This window comes from Lissotriton vulgaris, chromosome 1_1, assembly GCF_964263255.1.
Source record: "Lissotriton vulgaris chromosome 1_1, aLisVul1.2, whole genome shotgun sequence".
Classification (NCBI taxonomy): Eukaryota; Metazoa; Chordata; class Amphibia; order Caudata; family Salamandridae; genus Lissotriton; species Lissotriton vulgaris.
In genome coordinates, this window is record NC_141685.1 from 1,952,963,163 (window position 1) to 1,952,985,344 (window position 22,182).

At 49.4% G+C, this 22,182-nt stretch overlaps 1 pseudogene; it reads right to left on the reverse strand.

Annotated features, from left to right (window-relative positions):
- Positions 1–271: 271 nt before the first annotated feature.
- Positions 272–22,182, reverse strand: part of LOC147751424 (uncharacterized) — a 47,314-nt pseudogene continuing 25,403 nt past the window's right edge.

Genomic DNA, 22,182 nt, shown 5'->3' on the forward strand with positions numbered 1-22,182 from the left:
TATCCCTTAGGAATTACCCTGAGTCACCAGGAGCCCCATGGCCCGCATCCAGGTCAGTGACTATTACAAGGTTAGGAATCAGATAAACGATGCCTCAATCAGGGAACCTAGCCCCTGGTACACCAACAAGGATTGACTTCCTATATGGCCCGAGGGAACATAGTGTCAAAAACCCAACAGTAGGCCCAGCCCAAACAACACAGCATCAATTACATCAGTGTTCGTAATCATAGTTCTCAGAGACAAGGTTTCGGCGGCAATAGTCAATTGTCTAGCATGGTATCCGTCGCTCAGGCATGATGGTAGGGAACAGGATCGCACTGTGTTCAGAGTCTGAATGCAGTGTACTGTCCTTGGAGTCAGTAGTGATCTTGTGCGAGTCTTCACGAAAGGCACCTGCCAGAGCCAGAGCCCCTTCTTGGTCTCTTCGCTGTTGTTCCCGTGATGGACCAGCCCCTCCGCCGTTCCGACCAGACCGTTGGAAATGACGGGCGGACTGCCCTTGGGTATCTCCGGAGCCCTGCGGGGACATCTCCAGAGCACTTGCCTGACTGGATCCTATGAACATCACCTCCAGCCATTCCTCAACATCTGCAGGGCTCACGAAAAAGTGTGTCTTCTTCTCGTGAATGACCTAAAGTAGTGCAAGGTAGAGAAGAGCACACTTGAGTTGTGCCTGCTGCAGTCTTTTCTTCACAGCCTGGTATGAGGAGCGTTGTCTCTGGACTAGCATTGTGTAGTCCGGATATAAGGACACACAGTAGTTCTCGTATTGAATAAGTGCTTTTTCCCTGGCTTTCTGCAGCAGAGTATCCCGGTCCCTATCGTTAAGGATTTTAACAATCAATAGGCAGGCGGTAAACCAGGCTTATGTTGACCAGTCGGAATTCTGTGTGCCCGTTCCACGTAGAAGTACGGTGAGAAGCCTTCGGTTGCCACATGCTCTCGGAACCACTGTTCAATGATGTCCGCCGCCTGGTTCCCCTCACAGCTTTCTGGCAGTCGTTAACATATAAGTAACTGCGTCGGTTTCTTCTTTCTGCGTCCTCCACCCGCTCAATAAGCATAGTAACATGTTGCTGGAGCTGCTGCAAAGAGGAAGAGTGTTCTGCCACTGTCGGAGTGAATTCCGACAAGTTCAGACTATGTTCCTTAACTCTGTCTGCCAGCTTGCCATGGTCAGCCTTCAGGATAGTCAAGCCGGTAGTAAGAGTGCCTAATTGTAGTTCCATCGCCGCCCTAGACTCACGTATCTCCTTAAGTATAATGTCCAGTTTGTCTGGGGTTGGTCTTCCACAGTTCCAGTTGAGGCGGCCCCTGGCGAGGAACCCCCACCCACAGCACCGGACATGGTACGGGGGGTATCAGAGCCATCTCTCCCCTCCTGCCCCTTCGCCCGATTTCGGCCCATAGTAGCACGACGCTGGGTCGCCAGGGTAAGAGTCGTGTGAGTGTTCAAGGCCCTGGCGCTGGGCAGGTATGCCAGGCTGCAATAGTTCTCGCCAATGCCCGAGCAGGGTGGCCCTCAGGAGAAGGGAGGTAGTCCACGAGTTATTTCAGCAATCTAATACAATGCCAACCCGAGAAAAATACGTCTCATCTAGGGTCTCTCAGGCAAAGTCGGTGCAGGGGACGGGCGGCACTCAACGACAGTCCCTCCACGATCTCCCCTGTGGGAGCCAAGTGGCCGTACACGAACTCGGACTGGCATGCAGGGGGGGATACAACCAAAAGAAAGAGGGGGCCCCCAAGGAGCACCGCCACTCACACCGCCAATCCGCTGGGCCCCTCATAAATGTTGTCTGGCAGCACGGTCTCTGATCACGTCAGCGTGGCTTGGGCCCTAATATGGCAGCGCTCCTCAGTTTCTATTCCCGCAGTCCGGGGAGGCGAGCAGCGGCCTATGCCCGCCTAAACTCCAGGCTTTCACCAATGATCATGCGGTCCCCCGGAGCGGCCCGGGTGTCCACCGCCCTCTACCGCAGTCGCTGTCCGGGTCAATCAGGACCCAGTCCAATCCTCCCAGCCCGTCTCGGGCCTCACAGTCTCCCAGAGGGGGCTCCACAAGAGGCAGCCCCGCCCTCACTGCAGCTCCTGGTCCCGGCCGTCTCGAGTCCGCAGGCAGGCCTCACCCCAGTTCGCCACCATCGGGCATGCAGCTGGACCAGCAGAGTCCCTAGGAAAACCCAGGGGTATCGGCAGTGCTACCCCCACTCCCACACAGGTGCAGGCACTGGTGGATCCACGCCAACAGGGTGAGTTCCCCCAGGAGGCTCCTGAGCTCTATCGGGCTGCGACCTCCATCTTGGCTGGCCACGCCCCCCATGCAAACCATACTTAAACTATGCAAACATTAGAAATTTTAAAGTTATAGTTATAACTTAAATTTAGAATTTACACACCTTACTCAAATTACTAAAAGTTGCACACCTATGTACACAGTGCTACTTATGACTTACATTTTAACTTAACAAACCTCCTTCAAATTACTTTAAGGCTTGCGGGGGGGGGGGGCAAGAACCACCGGCCCTTAGAAAAATAAACGGCCTGGTGATGTAGTCCCCAGGGCATAATATGTTTCGGGTAAGGGCGCAATATGGCTTCCCAGCCCTTTAATAATAAAAGGCGCTATGGCCATCGCACCCTTGGCTTTATGTGTGGTAATAAATTAGTACCAAAAAAAACCTAGAAATTCACTAAAAATATTCAAAGGTTAAAATAACGTAAAATAAAAAGATCTGCTTTTTCTTTGTTAAAAGCAAATCTTAGAAATTCACTGAAAAAAACTAAAGCTTAAAGTCATTTTATAGTTAGGTGAATATGTCAGTGACACTCTGAACACATTCTATAACATCATTTATGACATCACTGATGACATCTAAAATTACATCACTGATAACATCACTGATGACATCATCCAAACTTATTTTGTACATATTGCACTATAAAAGGGTAAAGCATTAGAGCTATGGAAGTAAGTGCAAAATAGCTCAGAACAATATGAAGCAGCATTTCTGCTACCATACAGACAACCCTCATGGGCAAAGCTAGCTTGTGTTATGTGCAACACTGACCCTATACCATGTGCTTCATTGGTAGCCGAGTTCATGTTGACTTTGAGTCACAGATGAAAGGGTAACCTATTCTGCACTTAATGCTCAATCTGTATACAACTGTTATGGGGAAACCAAGTTCCTACAGATACTGAAGCCCCGTTACATAACCAATACTCTAGTAGGACAATCTAACTATATCCAACCCCTGACAGACACTGAAACTACATTGAAAAATGTAAATTGGATATAAGTAGAAAAGTTGGTACTGTTAGCACTGTTATATATATATAAACACTCCACTTGCCACTGCCACTGTCAGCCAGAATAGCGCACGGACCACATATAAGGTGCTGTATGTTTATTTTATTTTCCCATCGGCATGACGGGCATTAGGCGTTTCGGCTCCTGCGAGCCTTGTTCACATGATATATATATATATATATATATATATATATATATATATATATATATATATATATATATATATATATATATATATATATATATATACCTCACCTACTGGCAGTCACCAGTAGTTATATAGTTAGACCCCAGTTTACACAGGAAAAGCATTTTTTTGACTTAGCTATAACTTTTGCCTCGTTTGACCAATTTGCATGAAGTTTTCCCAAAAAAGTGTCAAGGTAGGTTCTGTGTGTTGTGGAAAGTTTGCGGTGATCTGTGCAGTGTTGGCCAAGAAATTGGAGTGCAAAATAAGGGTGCATTTGTACTGTTAATTCCCATAGGAACCTTTAGCCATAGCTACAGTCCGAACCGCTGAACAAATTCACACAAAATTCGGCAGGGAGGTAGATGTTGGTTCAAGTAAGTGCCTTTTGCTTATTTGGAGTAAATCCATTCAGTAGTTGTTGAGAAATGTAAGTTGAAAATGATAGTGATATCTCTGGTTGCAAAGCCTTCGTGAAAAAAGACGAGCTTGTGCAGAGATACGCACCGCTCCGATTGACTGCCAACACTTCAACGAGGAAGTGTTGGCAACCATCTTGAGACTCAGCTTCACTGATTTCCCCAAAAAGTGAAAATAAAGAAAAGGGGGCAGGGTAGGAATACTCTGACCACCAAGTCATTGTCTTGGGTTCCCCCTGGGACCCAGCAAAGGCTAAAAAAGCAGTATAAAAACATTTTTCTGTGAAATTGCGATATTCGCTTATTCGCTGAATTCTTTAAAAAAAAAAAAAGTGGACTCCTGCGATTGCTTTAAAAAACAAGCATTTGCAATGCAATAGGTCTCGCATTTGGAAAGTTTGAGCTATTGGTATTGTAAATGACAAATGTTTTATTTATGTGTTGGTTTTGAAAATAGCGAAATAGCTTTGTCATTTACAATGCCAAGAGTTATAACTTTCGCAAATGCGACATCTATAGCATTTGTAATGCAATATGTGTTGTATTTATGTGACTTACATGTATTGATATTACAAATAACAATGGCTTTTATTTTTTTAAATAATTAATACTTAAATGAAAGTTATTGTAATTTATAATGGCAATAGCTTAAACTTTTGTAGATAACTTGTGAAGATTATGTTCAGTGTATTTTATTGTGACGAAAATCCAAGAACAGAAGTGAAATATTAACACCTTTTTGTGACATTTGTAATAAAGCTTGAAACATTGAGAGAACATATTTGAACCAGTTGTTGTTGAATGGTTGCACAGATTGATGCTGTGGTGGCGCTGAGTGATGTTGTGGTAGCGAACGAGTGATGCTGTGGTAGCGCATAGTGATGTTGTGGTTCCCTAGAGTGATGCTGTGGTGCCCCCGAGTGATGCTGTGGTGCCCCAGAGTGATGCTGTGGTGCCCCAGAGTGATGCTGTGGTGCCCCAGAGTGATGCTGTGGTGCGCCCGAGTGATGCTGTGGTGCGCCTGAGTGATGCTGTGGTGCGCCCGAGTGATGCTGTGGTGCGCCCGAGTGATGCTGTGGTGCGCCCGAGTGATGCTGTGGTGCCCCCGAGTGATGCTGTGGTGCCCCCGAGTGATGCTGTGGTGCCCCGAGTGATGCTGTGGTGCGCCCGAGTGATGCTGTGGTGCCCCCGAGTGATGCTGTGGTGCCCCTGAGTGATGCTGTATGCTATGCTATGTTTTGCTATCCTGCTTTGTTATGCTGTTTTGTTATGCTATGCTTCGTTGTGTTTTGTTATGCTATGCTATGTTTTGTTATGCTATGTTGTTTTGTTGTGTTTTATTATGCTGTGCTTTGTTTTTTCTATGCTATGTTTTGTTATGCTATGATTAGTTATGCAATGCTATGTTTTGATGTGTTTTGTTATACTATGCTATGTTTTGCTATGCTATATGTTGTTTTGTTATACTATGCTTTGCTATGCTATGTTTTGTTATGCTAAGCTATGTTTTGTTGTATTTTGTTATGCTATGTTTTGTTTTGTTATGCTGTGCTTTGTTATGCTATGTTTTGTGAAACAATGTTGTGTTTTGTTATGCTATGCGGTGCTTTGTTTTGTTATGCTATGTTTTGTTATGCCTAGCTATTTTTTGTTGTTTTGTTATGCCATGTTTTGTTGTGTTTTGTTATGATATACTATGTTTTGTTATGTTATGCTATGTTTTGTTATGTTATGCTATGTTTTGTTATGCTATGCTTTGTTATGCTATGTTTTGTGATGCTATGTTTTGTTGTGTTTTGTTATGCTATGCTTTGTTTTGTTATGTCTAGCTATGTTTTGTTGTGTTTTGTTATGCTATACTATGTTTTGTTTTACTATGCTATGCTTTGCTATCCTGGTGTGTGGTTGTGTGTGTGTCGGGTTATGTGTGTATGTGGCTGTGTGTGGGGGGTTGTGTGTGTGGGGTTGTGTGTGGGTGTGTGTATGTGGGTATGGGTATGTGTGTGGTTGTGTGTGGGGGGCTGTGGGGGTGTGTGGGGTTCAGAGTGTGGTTTTTTGTGGGTGTGTGTGGGGGTGTGTGTGGGGGGTTGTGTGTGTGGGGGGTTGTGTGGTGTGGGGGGCTGTATGGTGTGGGGGTTGTGTGGTGTGGGGTTGTGTGTGTGTGTGTGTGTGGGGTTGTGGTTGTGTGTGTGGGGGTTTGTGTGGCGTGGGTTGTGTGGGTGTGTGGGGGGGGTTGTGTGTGTGTGCAAGATGTTGTTACCAAACTAGACAGCTGCACTGTATGGTAGATTTCAACCTTAAAAGTGCTATGATGCAGCGATCATTGTTCGTGCCATAGTTCTTTTTAATTTTTAGCCATGCTGGTGCTGCACAGCAGCTCTGCTGCTGGACAACCTAGCCACGAGCATCAAAAAAGCCAAATCCTCACGTAGGTGAGACCTATTGGCTTTGCCACTGCTTGTTGTACTTTGCCTTTAATTCCCCAGACGTGGGGATAGCAGGTTCACTCTTCACAGGGTTTACACTGTGGCTTTAGCGGTAAGCCAGGCGTGTCACCATAGAATGTGAAAGGAAAGTGTTGTGTAGCGTTTCAATAACCCCTCAGCTCGCGCTCTCACCCACAGAGGCACCCAAAGCCTTTCCGTAAATTGGCAGCTTTACGCGGGTCTGCCCCGCGGGCCTGCTGAAATGAGCCACCAAAATTCCTTAGCGTGAAGGACTAGTCCGTTTCTATCATTTCCCACACAAGCTGTGCTATCGACGGCCACCAGTCGGGGGAAATAGGAGGGCGAGTCTGCAAGGGCAGGAGGGCTATCGGTGGGAGCTGATGATCACTGAAGATGAGGCATGCTGTTCACCTGCCTGACGGACAATGGTGAATGGTCTGGTGAGTGGTGCTTTTCAGCCGGCATACACTGTGAGCAAAGCTCTCTGCCAGCAGGAAGACTAAGCCAGCACCAGCCCGGCAAGCCCAGACAGACACCGCCTGCATCACCCTGCCATCCGGTGCTAAGGGAAACTTACCGCCAACACGGAAAGCCAGGACCCTGCACACCACGAGGCGCGCGAAAAATCATGAAGCACATGAGTGCCAGCACCGGCATCCCCTGCGCTCCCGCAGCCTCCTAGCAAGACCCGGCCTGAAGCGCTCCGGCCGGCCGCCCTCGCCTGCTGACACCCTACCTGCACATTGAAAAGACAGGCAGCAACAGGTACTCAAGCACCGCTCCCTCTGCCTCGTTTGCAGCGACCCACGGTGTGACCCTGCGAAGCCTCCGGTAGCCCCCGCTTGGCAGTAAAGAGGTTGCCCGTCATGCATACTGAGCCCTCGGAGAAGAGGAGAGTAACGCTGCACCATGTTCGGAATCCCCTGAGAAACAAGGCAAGCTAATGTGGCGGGGGAAGGTGTGGTAGCGCGTCAGAGTGTCACACACCACACGCAGGCCAAGCAGCCAGCGGAGAGAATGAGCCAGTGGGAAATAATCACCAATACTTAAGCGTTCACAACGACACACTGAATCTGCCCTGACCTGCCTGGTAACAGTGCCCCTACCTGCCGGTAAGCGGCGGAATCTCCTCTGCATGTTTAGGGTCCCTCGCCTGCTCGAGAAAGTCTCCACCGCAAAACTGTACAGCAGCGGGACAATCAAAGCTGTCCCTGCAGGAAAGGCCCATTAGGCAGCATCGACCTCACAGGGCTCGTAAGCTAGCGCGGAAAAAACAAGGAGGGTCCATCAAATGCCTCCTTCCAGCAAGGAGAAGGATGCAACAATGAGAGAACAAGTCAAAACGAAACCTAAGAGCCGCGTGCGTGAGCTTCTACCGTAGACAGCTCACGTCGCGCGGTTCTTAGGTTTCGGTTTCCAAGGCGCATGGCAGAGTCGCGCTCGCACACATTCACAGCAAAAGCGCGCTCACGAGGCAAAATCCAGACGGAAAATGCGCGCCTCCGATTCGTGTCCCCATATTCAAGTATACTAAAGTATACAAGAGGTCCATCGCTACGCTCGACCTAAAAAGTATACAAGAGGTCCATCGCTACGCTCGACCTAACAAGTATACTAAAGTATACAAGAGGTCCATCGCTACGCTCGACCTAAAAAACGGGGTGGGCAAGGTCCCGGGGGCATAAGGAAAATATAGGAGAGGGGCACTAGGGACTGCCACCTACCTGGGGCTATTTCCAATTATGTGGGGGGGCCTCGCGGACCTCCCCCTTCCTTGGGGAACCCACTTTCCCAGGACTTATTAAAACAATATGAGGGGGCCTCACGGACCCCCCTGCCATGAGGACCGCCACCCCCAAAGGGGGCTAATTTCAATAATATGGGGGGGGGGGCTTGTGGACCCTTCCTGCCCTGTGTACCGCCACATCCCTATGGCTAAAATAAATAACAAATCGCAAGAAGTTCCGGTCCCCCATGCAGCTCAAGGGAGGGCCACCTCCCCGGGGTACACATACAATAATTAAGGGGGTCTGTTGCGAACACCCGGCCCCGGGGACCACCAACCGCCAAGAGGAGCACACTTTGTTTTATACACACAGAGAGCTGCATGTCAGCAGTTTTCTGCATTTAAACAGCAATATTGGCTCCCACAGAAGGCAAGAACCGGCTGGGACAGCGGGGGCCTTTAGACTCCCCCCACGAACAAGGTGGGCATGCCCGGAGAGGCAAATTACGGGGTCCAAAAATGTCCCAGGAGGAAGCCCTCTCGGCCCCCCCTCCCTTCAAGGATTATGGGGAAAAAAGAAGAAGCCTTGCCCTGGGGATGGGGTCGTCAGGGTGGAAAATGGACTGGGACAGGGCCGCTCTGCCCACCTTTCTTTGAATAAAAAACTATGAAAAAGGCTGAAATCAGCCCGGGATGGGGGCCATGTAGGCCTCCTTCCATTATAAAAAATTTAAAAAGGGTCAGGTCCCAGGGGATTGGGTCCCCTGGGCCCAGAATGGTCCAGGGAAGGGGGATTGTGCAGCCCCCCCACAAAAAAACTGTCAACTCGCTGGAGGGTACCCCCCCTTTCTTCACTTCTCTGTAAACACAACTCTTGGCGCGCTCCTTGTTTAGGGATTAAGTCATCTTGGCTAATGAGAGTACTTAGGGGCCAAGAAGACCTCCTGTTACCTTCAGTAAGCCCCACACAGTGGGATTGCTGAGAGGTGGCCAGGGGCCATGCCCCTTTTCATCACCACCCTTCAAACGCACCTCTCAGCCACATCTGGGGGGATGCACACAGACTGTTGAAATGTGTTGGTGTACCCATCCATAGTCGTGACTTCTTGATTTAGATGTGGGTGGTATGATGGATGAAACTGTCTATCCTTCTCATTCTACATCGCTCTCAGTTGTATTAGGCAGAAAGTGGCAGACAAACTAACTTCAGCCACAATTCTGCCTCCCCAATTGCAACTTTGCTTTACATTGATGTATCCAAGGAGGCTAACCATCCTTAACTGACCTAGCGGTCTTCAAACAATTAAAGGGGATATTAGAGCACACCTACCATACCAAATCGATCATTCACTATTATTTGATGATGCAAGGCTTTGTTTACCTGCCACTTGATATGAATGATGAACTCCAACCTCATCAACAGAATTGCATGTTTGTTTTATTGGTTTTAAATATGTCTTGTTGTCCCCATTTCAAAGGGTAAGAGTGTTTTTTTCTCAGAATAAAATGGTAACACAACTTCAATTATAATTATGGTTCCCTCCTCTGAAAGTTCACTTGTTTTAGGTTTTTAAAATGCTCGTTATTTAACACCTTCCATGCTCATGACGGAATGGTTCCTTCATGAGCACAAGTTCAAGTTTGCTCATATCGGAAGCATTCCGTCATGAGCACACTTAAAAAAAATCCCTCTACTGTAAACAGCAGTGGTATTTCCCTTTTTTTTTTGCTTTGGGAGGTGAGGAAGCGCTTTCCCAACCTTCCAAAGCATGGTTAGGATTTTCATGCAATGCCGATAGCGTGCATGGCGCTCTGTCGTCATTACAATGAAAACAAAACTGACGCTTAGTTTCAGTTTCACAGTTTTGGTGCCTGTGGGGCTATCTCAGCCCCCGAGCCGCGAAAATCATGGGAGAGGTATCGTTGGCAATTTTTCCAGACAGCATTTCTGCCCCCCTGGGGGGCAGATGGGGGCGGTAGCCACCAATCTGCCCCCCAGGGGCTAGAAAGCACCCTAGACCCCAGGGATTTTTATTTATAGGCCAGGGGTGAATACCTCCAACCTACCCCCCCCCCAAAGAAGGTATAAGACTTTCTGCCTCCTAGGAGGCAGATGGGGGCAATAGCCCCTTATCTACCCCCTGATGGGAGGAAAGCATACTAAGCCCCAAGGATTTTATATATACGTGTGGGCCGGGGGCTGCCCAGAATAGGCATGCCAATGCCCCCACCTAAACATTTTTTCTACAGTCTTTCTGCCCCCCGGGGTTAGATGGGGCAATAGCTCCTTATATGCCCCCCCCGGGGGGGCAGAAATCCCATTAGGCACCAGGGATTGTTTCCCTCCAAAGTTCGGGGTGGGGGCTGCCCAGAATATGCATGCCAATAACCCCCTCAAAAATGCCACTGTCTTTCTGTCCCCCCCCCCCTCCTCCCCAGGAGGCCGGGGGACACAGAAAGCCCACAAGGCACCAGGGATTTTTTAAATATAATTTTGGGTGGGGGCTGCCCAGAATTGGCATGCCAATGCCCCCAGCCCCCCAAAAAATGCTATAGTTTTCTGCCGCCCCCAGCAGAAAGCCCCCTAGGCACCAGGGATTTAATTCCCTCAAATTTTGTGGTGAGGGCTGCCCAGACTGCTGCAGTCTTTCTGCCCCCCCAGGGGGGCAGATGGGCAGAAAGCCCACTAGACACCAGGGATTTAGTTTTTTTTTATATATAGGGGTGGGGGTTGCCCAGAATGGGCAGGCCAATGCCCCCACCCTCAAAAAATCACCACAGTCTTTCTGCCCCTCCCGGAGGCAGATGAGGGCAACAGCCCCTTCTATACCTCCTCGGGGGCAGAATCCCACTAGGCACCAGGAGTATATTTTCTTTCAAAATGTAGGGGTGGGGGCTGCCCAGAATGGGCATGCCAATGTCTACACCCCCCAAAAAAGATGCCACAGTCTTTTTGCCCCACTAAGAGGCAGATGGGGGCAGTAGCCCCTGATCTGCCCCGGGGAGCAGAGAGCCCACTGGGCGTCAGCGATTATACTGGCTTTTTTATACGTAGGGTTGGGGGCTGCCCAGATTGGGCATGCCGCTCCCCCTTGGTGGCATATCGGTGCAATAGCCCCCAATTTACCCCCTCCTCCGGGTGGCAGAAACCCCACTAGGCACAGACTTCTTTTTCAGAATGTGCCTACCTGTAGATTTTGAACCCTAGCTCTGCCAGAACATAGTGAAACCTAGCAAACCTGCACATTTTTGAAAACTATACACCAAGGGAATCCAAGATGGGGTGCCTTGTGTGTCTCCCGCCAGGTTCTCTTACCCAGAATCCCTTGCAAACCTCAAACTTTGTAAAAAACTATTTTCCTCACATACACCCCACATTCCCCAAAGTCTTTCGATAAAAATGGTACCTCACTTGTGTGGGTAGGCCTAGTGCCCGCAACAAGATATGGCTCAAACCGCAATGTGGACACCACATTTTTACATTGAAAACGGACCCTTCTTTTGCAAAGTGCCTAGCTGTAGATTTTGAACCTTAGCTCTACTGGCACCTAGGGAAACCTAGCAAACCTATAAATTTTTGAAAAGTAAACACCCAGGGGAATCCAGGACGGGGTGACTTATCTGGCTCTCACCAGGTTCTTTTACCCAGAATCTCTTGCAAACCTCAGACTTGGCAAAAATAACACATTTTCCTCACATTTCTGTGATGGGAAGTTCAGGAATCTGCATGGATCCACAAAATGCCACCCAGCCCGCATCCCGCAAGTCTTCCGAGAAAAATGGTACTGCACTTGTGTGGGTAGGCCTTGTGCCCACAAGCAGAAACAGCCCAAAATGGAACATGGACATTCCACATATTCACAATGAAAACTGACCCTTGTTTTGCAAAGTGCATAGCTGTAGATTTTGAACCCTAGCTCTGCAGGCATCTAGGGAAACCTAGCAAACCTATACATTTCTGAAAACTAGACATCCAGGGGAATACAGGATTGGGGGACATGTCTGGCTCTCACCAGTTTCTGCTATCCAGAATCCCTTGCAAACCTCAAACTTTGTCAAAAAACACATTTTCCTCACATTTCTGTGATGGAAACTTTTGGAATCTGTCCGGATCCACAAATTTTCAACCACCCAGAGTTCCCCCATGTCTCTCGATAACAATGGTACCTCATTTGCATGGGCAAGGCAAGGGCCCAAAACGTATTGAGGAGACATCAAAATTACCTTTCACAAAACAACCTGTTTTTGCAAGGGGGGGTCAACTTGGTTTTTGGCCCGGGCTTGGCCGCCATCTTGGGAAACCTACCAAATCCACATATTTCTGAAAACTAGACACCGGGTGGAGTCCAACGTGATATGGCTTGCACGGGCCCAGTTATCCTACAACTTTCCCACACAGAAATCTGCGAAAAATTTGATTTTTTCTTTAAAATGTGAGGTTTGAAGGGGATTCTGGGTAGGGAAAAGTTGGGGGATCCATGCAAGCCTTACCTCCCTGGACTCCTCCAGGTCTCTAGTTTTCATAAATGTGTGCGTTTTGTAGGTTTACTAGATGGCCGCCAAGCCCTTGGCCAAAAACTGATGTGACCCCCCTTGCAAAAGTAGATCGTTTTGCGATAGGTAATTTTGACAATATGTTTCGGGCCCTGCCTGTCGCAGGTACTTGACCCACCCACAAGAGTGAGGTACAATTTTTATTGGGAGAGCTGGGAGAATGCTGGGTGGTAGGAAATGTGTCAGCCCGATGATCCAACAACATTCCCACACAGAAATTTGAGAAAAATGTGATTGTTTCATCAAAATTTGAGGTTTGCAGAGAATTCTAATTTGATTTGATTTGATTTATAGACTTGTAAAGCGCACATATGCCCTAGAGCGCCTTGGCACTGGAATTGGCAGGAGTGCTAAAATTTGGTAGGCCCTGGTAGTCCTGACGTTTTAGTTAACAAATAACCATGTTTTCAGCAGTCTTCTAAATGACATGACCGGCGTGTTGTTCTTTGTCGGGATCGGTAAAAGATTCCAGGTCTTCACTGTCCCTAATAAGAAACTTCTGCCCCCCCAGCGAGCCTGCTTGTACCTGGGAATTGAAAGTAGTTGTGAGTGAGCTGATCTCAAATTTCTGGCTGGCATGTATCTTCTGAGGTGTCCTTAAATACAGTGGTCCTTTACCCTGTAATGCCTTATATGGAGCCAGTGGAGATCTCTCAATCAATGGGAAACTGGTTCATATATAGGGATGTCCAGAATTATTCTTACTGCTTCAAAAAGAACTGTGACTGTAACCCCACATATAAGGCATTACCGTAGTTCAGTCTGGAAAGGGCCAAGGCTGTGACCAGTGTTTTTAATGCATCCAAGGGGATAAAAGGGCGGATTTTCCTAATAATTTTTAAACTACCCCAAAAGGCAAGCTTATTATTTTGACACTCAAATGTCAGTCTTTCATCAAATACAACCCCTAGGTACCTGACTTTTGTGACCAGGGTTGGGCATTCACCCAAATCAGCCTGCCATCATCTTGGAGACCAAAAAGAGGAGTTTGACCCTAATAGCAGAACCTCTGTTTTATCGCTGTTCAATGTAAAGCAGTTAGTCTGCATCCATGTATTTATCTGAGACATGAGGATGTTGAAGCAATCAGCTGTCTCTTTGATATTGTTTGTATCACCACCTGGGTGTCATCTGCATAGGAGACCAACGAAAAGCCACATTGCCTGATGATCGCTGCCAGAGGGGCCACATAAATGTTAAAAAGTGTGGGGCTCAAGGAGGAGCCCTGAGGCACCCCACATGGCAGTTTGAAGGATTTAAATGCCGATCCATCCACTTCTACTACAAAAGTTCTGTCCATTAGGTAGGATGACAGTAGAGTAATGGCAGTATCTTGGAATCAATCAATCAATCAATCAATCAATCAATCATATCATTTGTAAAGCGCACTACTCACCCGTGAGGGTCTCAAGGCGCTGGGATGGGGAATGCTGCTACTGCTCGAAAAGCCAGGTCTTGAGGAGTTTTCTGAAGGTCAGCAGGTCTTGGGTCTGGCGTAGGTGGATGGGGAGGGTGTTCCAGGTCTTTGCGGCGAGGTGGGAGAACGATCTGCCGCCTGAGGTCGCTCTTCGGAAGCAGGGGACTGTAGCGAGGGTGAGGTTGGCGGAGCGGAGCTGGCGGGTGGGGGTGTTGAAGCTGAGTCGTCTGTTGAGGTACGTTGGTCTGGTGTTGTGGAGTGCCTTGTGTGCGTGGGTGAGGAGCTTGAAGGTTATCCTCTTGTTGACCAGGAGCCAGTGCAGGTCTCTTAGGTGAGGTGTGATGTGGCTGAGGCGAGGGATGTCGAAGATCAGGCGTGCAGAGGCGTTCTGGATGCGTTTGAGCCGTCTCATGAGTTTGGCCGAGGCTCCTGCATAGAGGGCGTTTCCATAGTCCAACCTACTGCTGACAAAGGCCTGGGTGACTGTTCTTCTCGTTTCAGTGGGGACCCACTTGTAGATCCTACGGAGCATGCGGACAGTGTTGAAGCAGGAGGAGGAGACGGCGTTGACCTGTTTAGTCATGGAGAGGGTGGAGTCGAGGATGACTCCTAGGTTTCGTGCGTGGTCGGTGGGTGTTGGAGCGGTTCCCAATGCGGTCGGCCACCAGGAATCGTCCCAGGCCGAAGGGTTGGATCCGAAGATGAGGACCTCCGTCTTGTCAGAGTTCAGCTTCAGTAGGCTGTTCCTCAACCATTCAGCAACGGCCTTCATTCCTTCGTGAAGGTTGGTTTTGGTGGTGTGGGGGTTCTTGGTGAGGGAGAGTGTCAGCTGGGTGTCATCGACTGAAGGATGAGCCCTGGGGTACGCCGCAGATGATCTCGGTGGCTTTGGAGCGGAAGGGGGGAAGGCGAATGCTGTGTGTTCTGCCGGAGAGGAAGGAGGTGGTCCAGTTCAGGGCCTTCTCTTGGATCCCAGCGTTGTGGAGGCGTGTTCGTAGTGTGTGGTGACAGGCCGTGTCGGAGGTGGCTCACAGGTCCAGGAGGATGAGGGCCGCCGTTTCTCCGTTGTCCAGCAGGGACTTGATGTCATAGGTGGCGGCGATGAGGGCAGTCTCGGTGCTGTGGTTGCTGCGGAACCCAGACTTGGAAGGGTCCAGGATGTTGTTCTCCTCGAGGTAGCGGGTCAGTTGTTCGATGACCATCTTCTCAATGACCTATGCCAGGAACGGGAGCAGGGAGATGCACAGAAGTTCTTAAGGTCCTTGGGGTCCGTCTTGGGTTTCTTGAGTAAGGCATTGATCTCGGCGTGCTTCCAGCTCTCCGGGAAGGTTGCTGTCTCGAAGGAGGTGTTGATGACTTTCCGGAGATGGGGTGCGATGGATGTGCTGGCTTTGTTGAAGATGCGGTGTGGGCATGGATCTGACGGAGATCCGGAGTGGATGGTGTTCATGATTTTGATGGTGTCATTGCCGTTGATGTCGGTCCAGTAGAGCAGGCGGTTGGTGCGGATGGTGGTCGTGGGGGCGGAAGTCTCAGTGGTTGTCGGGCGGTCGTGGCGTTGAAACTGTTGTGGATGTCTGTGATCTTGCGGTGGAAGAAGGTGGCCAGCAAGTCGCACAGGTCTTGCGAGGGTGGGACGTCGTTGGTGTTGGAGCTGGGGTTGGAGAGTTCCTTCAAGATGTTGAAGAGCTCTTTTCTGTTGTGCGCGTTGTTGTCTAGGCGGCCTTTGAAGGAGGCCCTTTTGGCGGATCTGATGAGGTGATGGTGTCTGCGGGTGGCATTCTTGTAAATTGAGACTTGTATAGCGCACTACTCACCCGCAAGGGTCTCAAGGCGCTTGTACAAATACCGCTGTGGAACCCATCCTGGCTTTCCCTGTGAGGCGTCCACTCCTGGGCACCCCCAAGGTGGAGGCCAGGCATCCTTAGCGTTGTGGGGGCCGTTGTGGAGATTAAGCAAGCTATTGCCCAGAGTTGCAGAGTGGGACTTTATGATTGGAATAGGCACCGAGGCGAGAATTATCAGGTCCGTGGAATTTTGAGCCCAAGACCCGCCGAGGCGGGGAATTGAACCCAGGTCCCGGGCTAGACCTCTGCATCAGGGTCTGCCGCTTTAATCATTGAGCCACACTTCTCCACACGGCGTGGCTGTCCGGTGTTCCTTCACGGAGCCAGATCTTCTCCAGCTTTCGGCAGGTTTGCTTGGAGGCCGGGAGGTCTTCAGTGAACCTGCTGGCATTCTTGTTGGTATGATTTTTGGAGGGTTTCTTGATTGGGGCGAGGGTGTTGGTCCAGTCGTTGATCCTTTGTCTGAGGTTGCGGGCGGCGGTGTCGGGGTCGGTATGGTCGGCAGGTGGGCTCTGGGCGAGGGTGGTGGTTAGCTGGTCTTCGGTGACTTTGCTCCAGCAGCGGTGAGGCATCTGTTGGGTGCGGTGGTGCGTGGTGGGTTTCTTGAAGGTGAAGTGGATGCAGCGGTGGTCGGTCCAGTGGTGTTCGGTGGTATGGTTGAAGGAGACGTGGGGGCTTGCAGAGAAGATGGGGTCAAGTGTGTGACCGGCGGAGTGGGTGGGTGTTGTTACGAGTTGTCTGAGTCTGAGGTTGGCTAGGTTGTCGATCAGGGTGGTGACGTTGGTGTTGTCATTGTTCTCGAGGTGGAAGTCCAGGTCCCCAAGGAGGATATAGTCCGTCGAGGCGAGGGCGTGTGTGCTGACGAAGTCAGCGATGGAGTCGCTGAACTGTGGTCGGGGTCCGTACGGTCTGTAGATGAGGGTTCCTCTGAGGGTGGTGTTGGGGTCGGTGTGGATCTGGAAGTGCAGGTGTTCGGCGGTGCTGAGGGTGTCGTCGGTGTTGGTTGAGACTCTGAGAGTGTTCCTGTGGATGATGACGATTCCTCCTCCCGCTCTGTTGGTGCGGTCCTTGCGGGTGATCTTGTAGCCTTCCGGGACGGCTATGGCTATGTCGGGTGCCGAGGCGGGGTCAGCCAGGTCTCCGTCAGGAAGGCGATGTCTGGGGAGGTTGAGTCGAGTAGGTCCCAGAGTTCAACAGCATGTTTTCGGGCAGAGCGGGTGTTGAGAAGGATGCATCTGAGGTGGTTGGGTTCTTTCCTGGTTGGCAGCGTGGTGGGGTGGATGCTTGTGAAGGTGCAGTTCCGGCAGGTGAAAGCTCCGTGGGTGCGCTTCTGGGCGGCCAGGAAGCAGGTGTCTGATCGTCTGGTGTTGAGTGCGTGGAGGGTTCTGGCATCGTAACGGTGTCGGGTGTCATGGTGTTCGTGGTGTCCAGGGGTCCTGGCTCTGGGAGCGGTCCAGGCATGGACGGGCACAGACGGGCTTGCCTTAGGTGCGCCAGTGGCACGCCAGCGGCGCGGCCGTGTAGCGGCTTCCATATGAGGGGATGTGGGAGGGAGGAGCAGCTGGGAGGCGAGGCGTCGAATGGGATTGTAGGTGGGCGGGGCCACAGGGACGCAGCGGCAGGAAAAATGGGCGGGGTTACGGGAGAACTGGGCACAGGAAGGAAAAACAGGCTTAGGCAAGAAAACAAGTACAGGCACAGAGGAATAAAAACAAGTCTGGGCAAGAAAGCAAGTTAGGCACAGGGGAATAAAAACAAGTCTGGGCAAGAGAGCAAGTACAGGCACAGGGGAATAAAAACAAGTCTGTGCAAGAAAGCAAGTACAGGCACAGGGGAATAAAAACAAGTCTGGGCAAGAAAGAAAGTTAGGCACAGGGGAAAAATACAAGATTAGGCAAAAACAATGCAGGCAGAGCCATGCAGCAGCGTGGGGAGCGACCTGCCTGCAAGCAGGGTCATAGGTCGCTCCTTTCACCGCTGCGCGGCTTCCAAATGAGGGGATGTGGGAGGGTGGAGCAGCTGGGAGGCGGGAGCGAGGCGACGAATGAGATTGCAGGTGGGCGGGGCCACAGGGACGCAGCGGCCGGAAAAATGGGCGGGCCGCGGGAGAACCGAGCACAGGAAGGAAAAACAAGTTTAGGCAAGAAAACCAGTACATATCACCTCCCGGGGCAAAATCCAAGAAAGGAAGGGGGGTCGCACAGACTCCCCTCCTGGAGCCAGTAATGGCCCTGAGAACTGCCACTCTCCAAGGCCAGCTTATGCTATGCCCAAGGTGTCCACCTCCAGGACATAGCTGTTTGTTAAGACCTGGTGCAAAGCCATAGCAAACTGAGTTCCACTTTAAGGAAATTAGAAAAGGTAGCTCTCGCTTGCTCAAGGTAGAGCACATTGCTTTTTCACACAGGGAGCTGCAAGTTAGCAGCTCCCTGTATGTAAAAGCAATGCTGGATCCAGCAGGAGGCAGGAAGTGGGCAGGGACTGTGGAGCCTTCAGTAACCTTGTGTGGTCCCCATCAGGGGCGTACCACAGGCCCCTGAAGACCCCACGGTGCGGGGGGGCCTGAACAGCAGTGGCAGGGCCGGCCTTAGGCATGTGCAAGCTGTGCCCCTGCACAGGGCCACCAAATCCCAGGGGCCACCACATCAATATATATCCTTAATATAATAATCCTCTGAGGATGGATACATATTTGTGTGGGGGCCCCTGGCAGGGATTTGGTGGCCTCTGGCTCTATACAACTTCCAAACACCATGACCCCCCTCTTCACTGGCCTCCGCGCTCCGCCCCACCCGGACCCCCTCTTCCGGGGCCCCCTGCCTACGCTCCCTGCCCAGGGCCACCATGAACCTAGAGCCGCCCCTGGCAGTGGGCCTTGTGCTCATCACAGTACTCAGGCCTGATAGCTCCAGATTAAATCTGGAGCGGGACCCATCTGTGTACCTTGCAGGGGGGGCCTTCAACTTTTGTTACACCACTGGTCCCCATCTTTGGTGAGGGGAGGGGCACTTGTGGGACTATGGCACCTACATTAGAGGCCAGGCCATAGGGGTCGGGGTTCTAGGGCCAATATTAGACCAGCTGTTACCTTCAGTAAGTCCCACACATCTGGATTGCTGAGAGGTTGTCGGTGGCTATACCCTCTTTCTCCACCACTCTGCAAATGTGCCTCCTGATGCACAACTAGTTGGGGGATGAAGTCCCCTTGGCTGCTGAGGGTCCTTGGGGGCAAACAACTTTTCTTGTTACCTTAGTAAGTCCCATTCTGTTGGATAGGTAAGAGGTCTTCAGAGGCCACGCCCCCTTTTCCCAACACTTTGCAAACACGCCTCCTGGTGAACTTCTTCTTGGGGCTGAAGTTCTCTGAGATGCTGAGGGACCATGGGGCCCATGAAGACCACCTGGGACCTCCAGTAAGTCCTATACAGTGGGATTCCTGTGAGCTGGCTGGAGGTCCTGCCCCCTTTCTTTACCACTCTGTAAATGTGACTACTACTTACAAGAAACATACAAATTCAATGAAATAAAACCGAAGGTTACAGGGATGTTATAGTTAGGAGTTAGCATTTATAAAACCTTAGCAACTCACTGAAAAACCAAAAGGTTACAGGGACACTATAGTTAGAAAATGGTATTAAAGAAATCTTAGAAATTTCCCCAAAATAGGAAAGGTTACAGGGACATTATAGTTAGGTTCAGGTTTCACTTGTACAAAACCAGTGAAATTCAGCAACTATAAATTGCGCCCCTGCAATGCACTGCTTATGACTTCAGCTGTCCACAGCAAGGGGTTGATGCTTTGTCATGTGGAAAATGGTTGGTCTTTGGGTCCTAGGGACCCCCATCCCATATACAATTAAACAGAGGAGGGGCATGCAAACCCCAGCTGTTAAAAAGAGAAGTTGCAGATTTGCTAATCCTCCAGGAATTCATGGCTTATCCACAAATTTGCAGGACAAATATTTTTAAAAAGTTGTGACCCCGCCACCTTACCTAGGCAGTCAGCGTATTCCTACACTGCCTTCTTATGTCTTTTTTTTGCATTTTTAGGACTCAGGACTGAGTCCTGAGTCCTAAGAGGGTTGCCACCACTTACTTGTTCTGGTGGCTGCCAATCAGATCTCAGCAGGAGACCTGTCAGCTCCGCAGATCCTTTGCGCCCCTAGATGTACATCAACAGAGCATTAATTTCTCAAAAAATACTAAACAGATTTACACCAAATTACACAAACCACTGTTTCTGGGCCAAGATCTAGCTTTCTGACATATTTGGTATAAATCTGTTCAATGGTCTGAGCTGTAGCTGTGTCTAAAGTTCCTATGGAAAAATGAATAGGGGGGAAAGTTTTTTGTGACCCCCCTTTTTCTCGGCCTCAGCTTGACCGATCACCCCATGTGCAAACTAGTCAAAATGTAGCACTTTTTGGGAAATTTTCATGAAGATTCGTCACACGGGATCAAACTTATTAGCAATGCAAAAAGTCAATTTCCAATCGAAACACTGTACGAACTATAACTACCCAGTGGTGGCCACAACTGGGTGATATATATAAATATGTACATAGGTATATATAATTATATATATGTTTGTGTGTTACAAATGTGGATTTAATGAAAACAGATATAGATATATATGTATATTGCTAAAATATTAAGAAAATAGGGAGAAACACATTAAATTACACAATTTTAACGCTTATGTCCTTTGCACATTTATTTGTTAAAATTCCTATAGTGCAATAAATGATCCTGCTCATATATTCAGCTTCACCTAATGATCCTAATGAACAAAATATCTTCAGCAGTTATATTTGGCTGACCTAACTATAACTCATGCCACTGCAATGCACTGCTTATAACATCACATTTACATTACTCATGACATGGTCAGTGACATCACTGATGACATCTCAAATGACGTCACTGATAACATCACTGCTGACATCATCCAATGACTGTGAGTGTTTTTACAAAGTTTATGAGTGTTGAATATATATATACCAAGGTGTATTGGAGAATTAGTGAGTGTATGCTTGCCTGTATGGATGATTTAGTGGGTGCAAGACTGACTGAATAAGTGAATAATTCGATGTATCAGTGAATGTATGGGTCAGTGACTAGTTATGTGAATGTTTGTATCAGAATGTCAGTTGGTGTCTAAGTGGCTGTATGGGTGCGTGAGTGGGTGTGTGAGTGGCTGTATGGGTGATTGATTGGTTGTATGAGTACCTGTATGGGTGTCTGAGTATCTGTGTGGTTGAGTGAGCAGAGTAGTGACTGCCTTTATGGATGGGTGAGTGGGTGAGCCAGTGGCTATATGGGTTAGTAAGAGTGTGTGTGAGGGGCTATATGGTTGAGCGAATGTATGTATAGCTGTGTGGGTGAGTGAGTGGTTGTGTCAGTAGTATATGGGTTTTTGGGTATGTAAATGTCAGTTTAGGTGTGATGGGCTATATGAGTGACTGCATTGGTGAGTGAGTAAATGTGAGTGGCTGTATGGGTCAGAGTTTGCCTGTGTCAATGACTTCATAGGTGAGTGAGAACATGTTAGTATCTGTATGAATAAGTGGGTGTATGTCTAACTGTATGGGTGAGTAAGTGGCTGTGTGATTGACTGTATGGGTGAGTGAGTAGGTATGTGAGTTGGTCTATGGGAGACTGACTCAGTGTGTGAGTGACTGTATGAGTATATGAGTGGATATGACAGTGGCTGTATTAGTGAGTGAGTCGGTGTATGAGTGGTTGTATGGGTGAGTGAGTGACTGTGTGTGTACGTGTAGATCTATGAATCAGTGAGTCAGTGTGTAAGTCCTGGTTTGGGTCTGTGAATAGGTTTGTGAATGATTGTGTGGGAGTGGGTGTATGAAAGGATCTATGGGGTGGAGTGCCCTTACATGGACTTTGTCTCACCCCCATATAAGGCAACTCAGGAGTGTGACATGCAGCTCCCATCCCTGGGGCAATTACTGGAAGGGGCTATGCAGCATCCCTTCAGGGCCAATTTTGGCCCTGGGGACCCCATCCCCGGGGCCGTGCAAATTAGTACAAAGTGAGGGGCTCTCCATGGGACGTTTTCAGCCCCTGGGGATCCCATCCCTCAGGGCCCAGACAATTACCAAAAGGGAGGGGGGGCATGAACAGCCAAGCTCTCCCTGAACCCAAACACAAGCAACACAGGATCGGTTTCACCTTAGTTATGGGCTCATCAGTCGAGTAGAGCTTGGCTCCAGTGACACAATGAGACTCACATCTGGGCATACATATACCA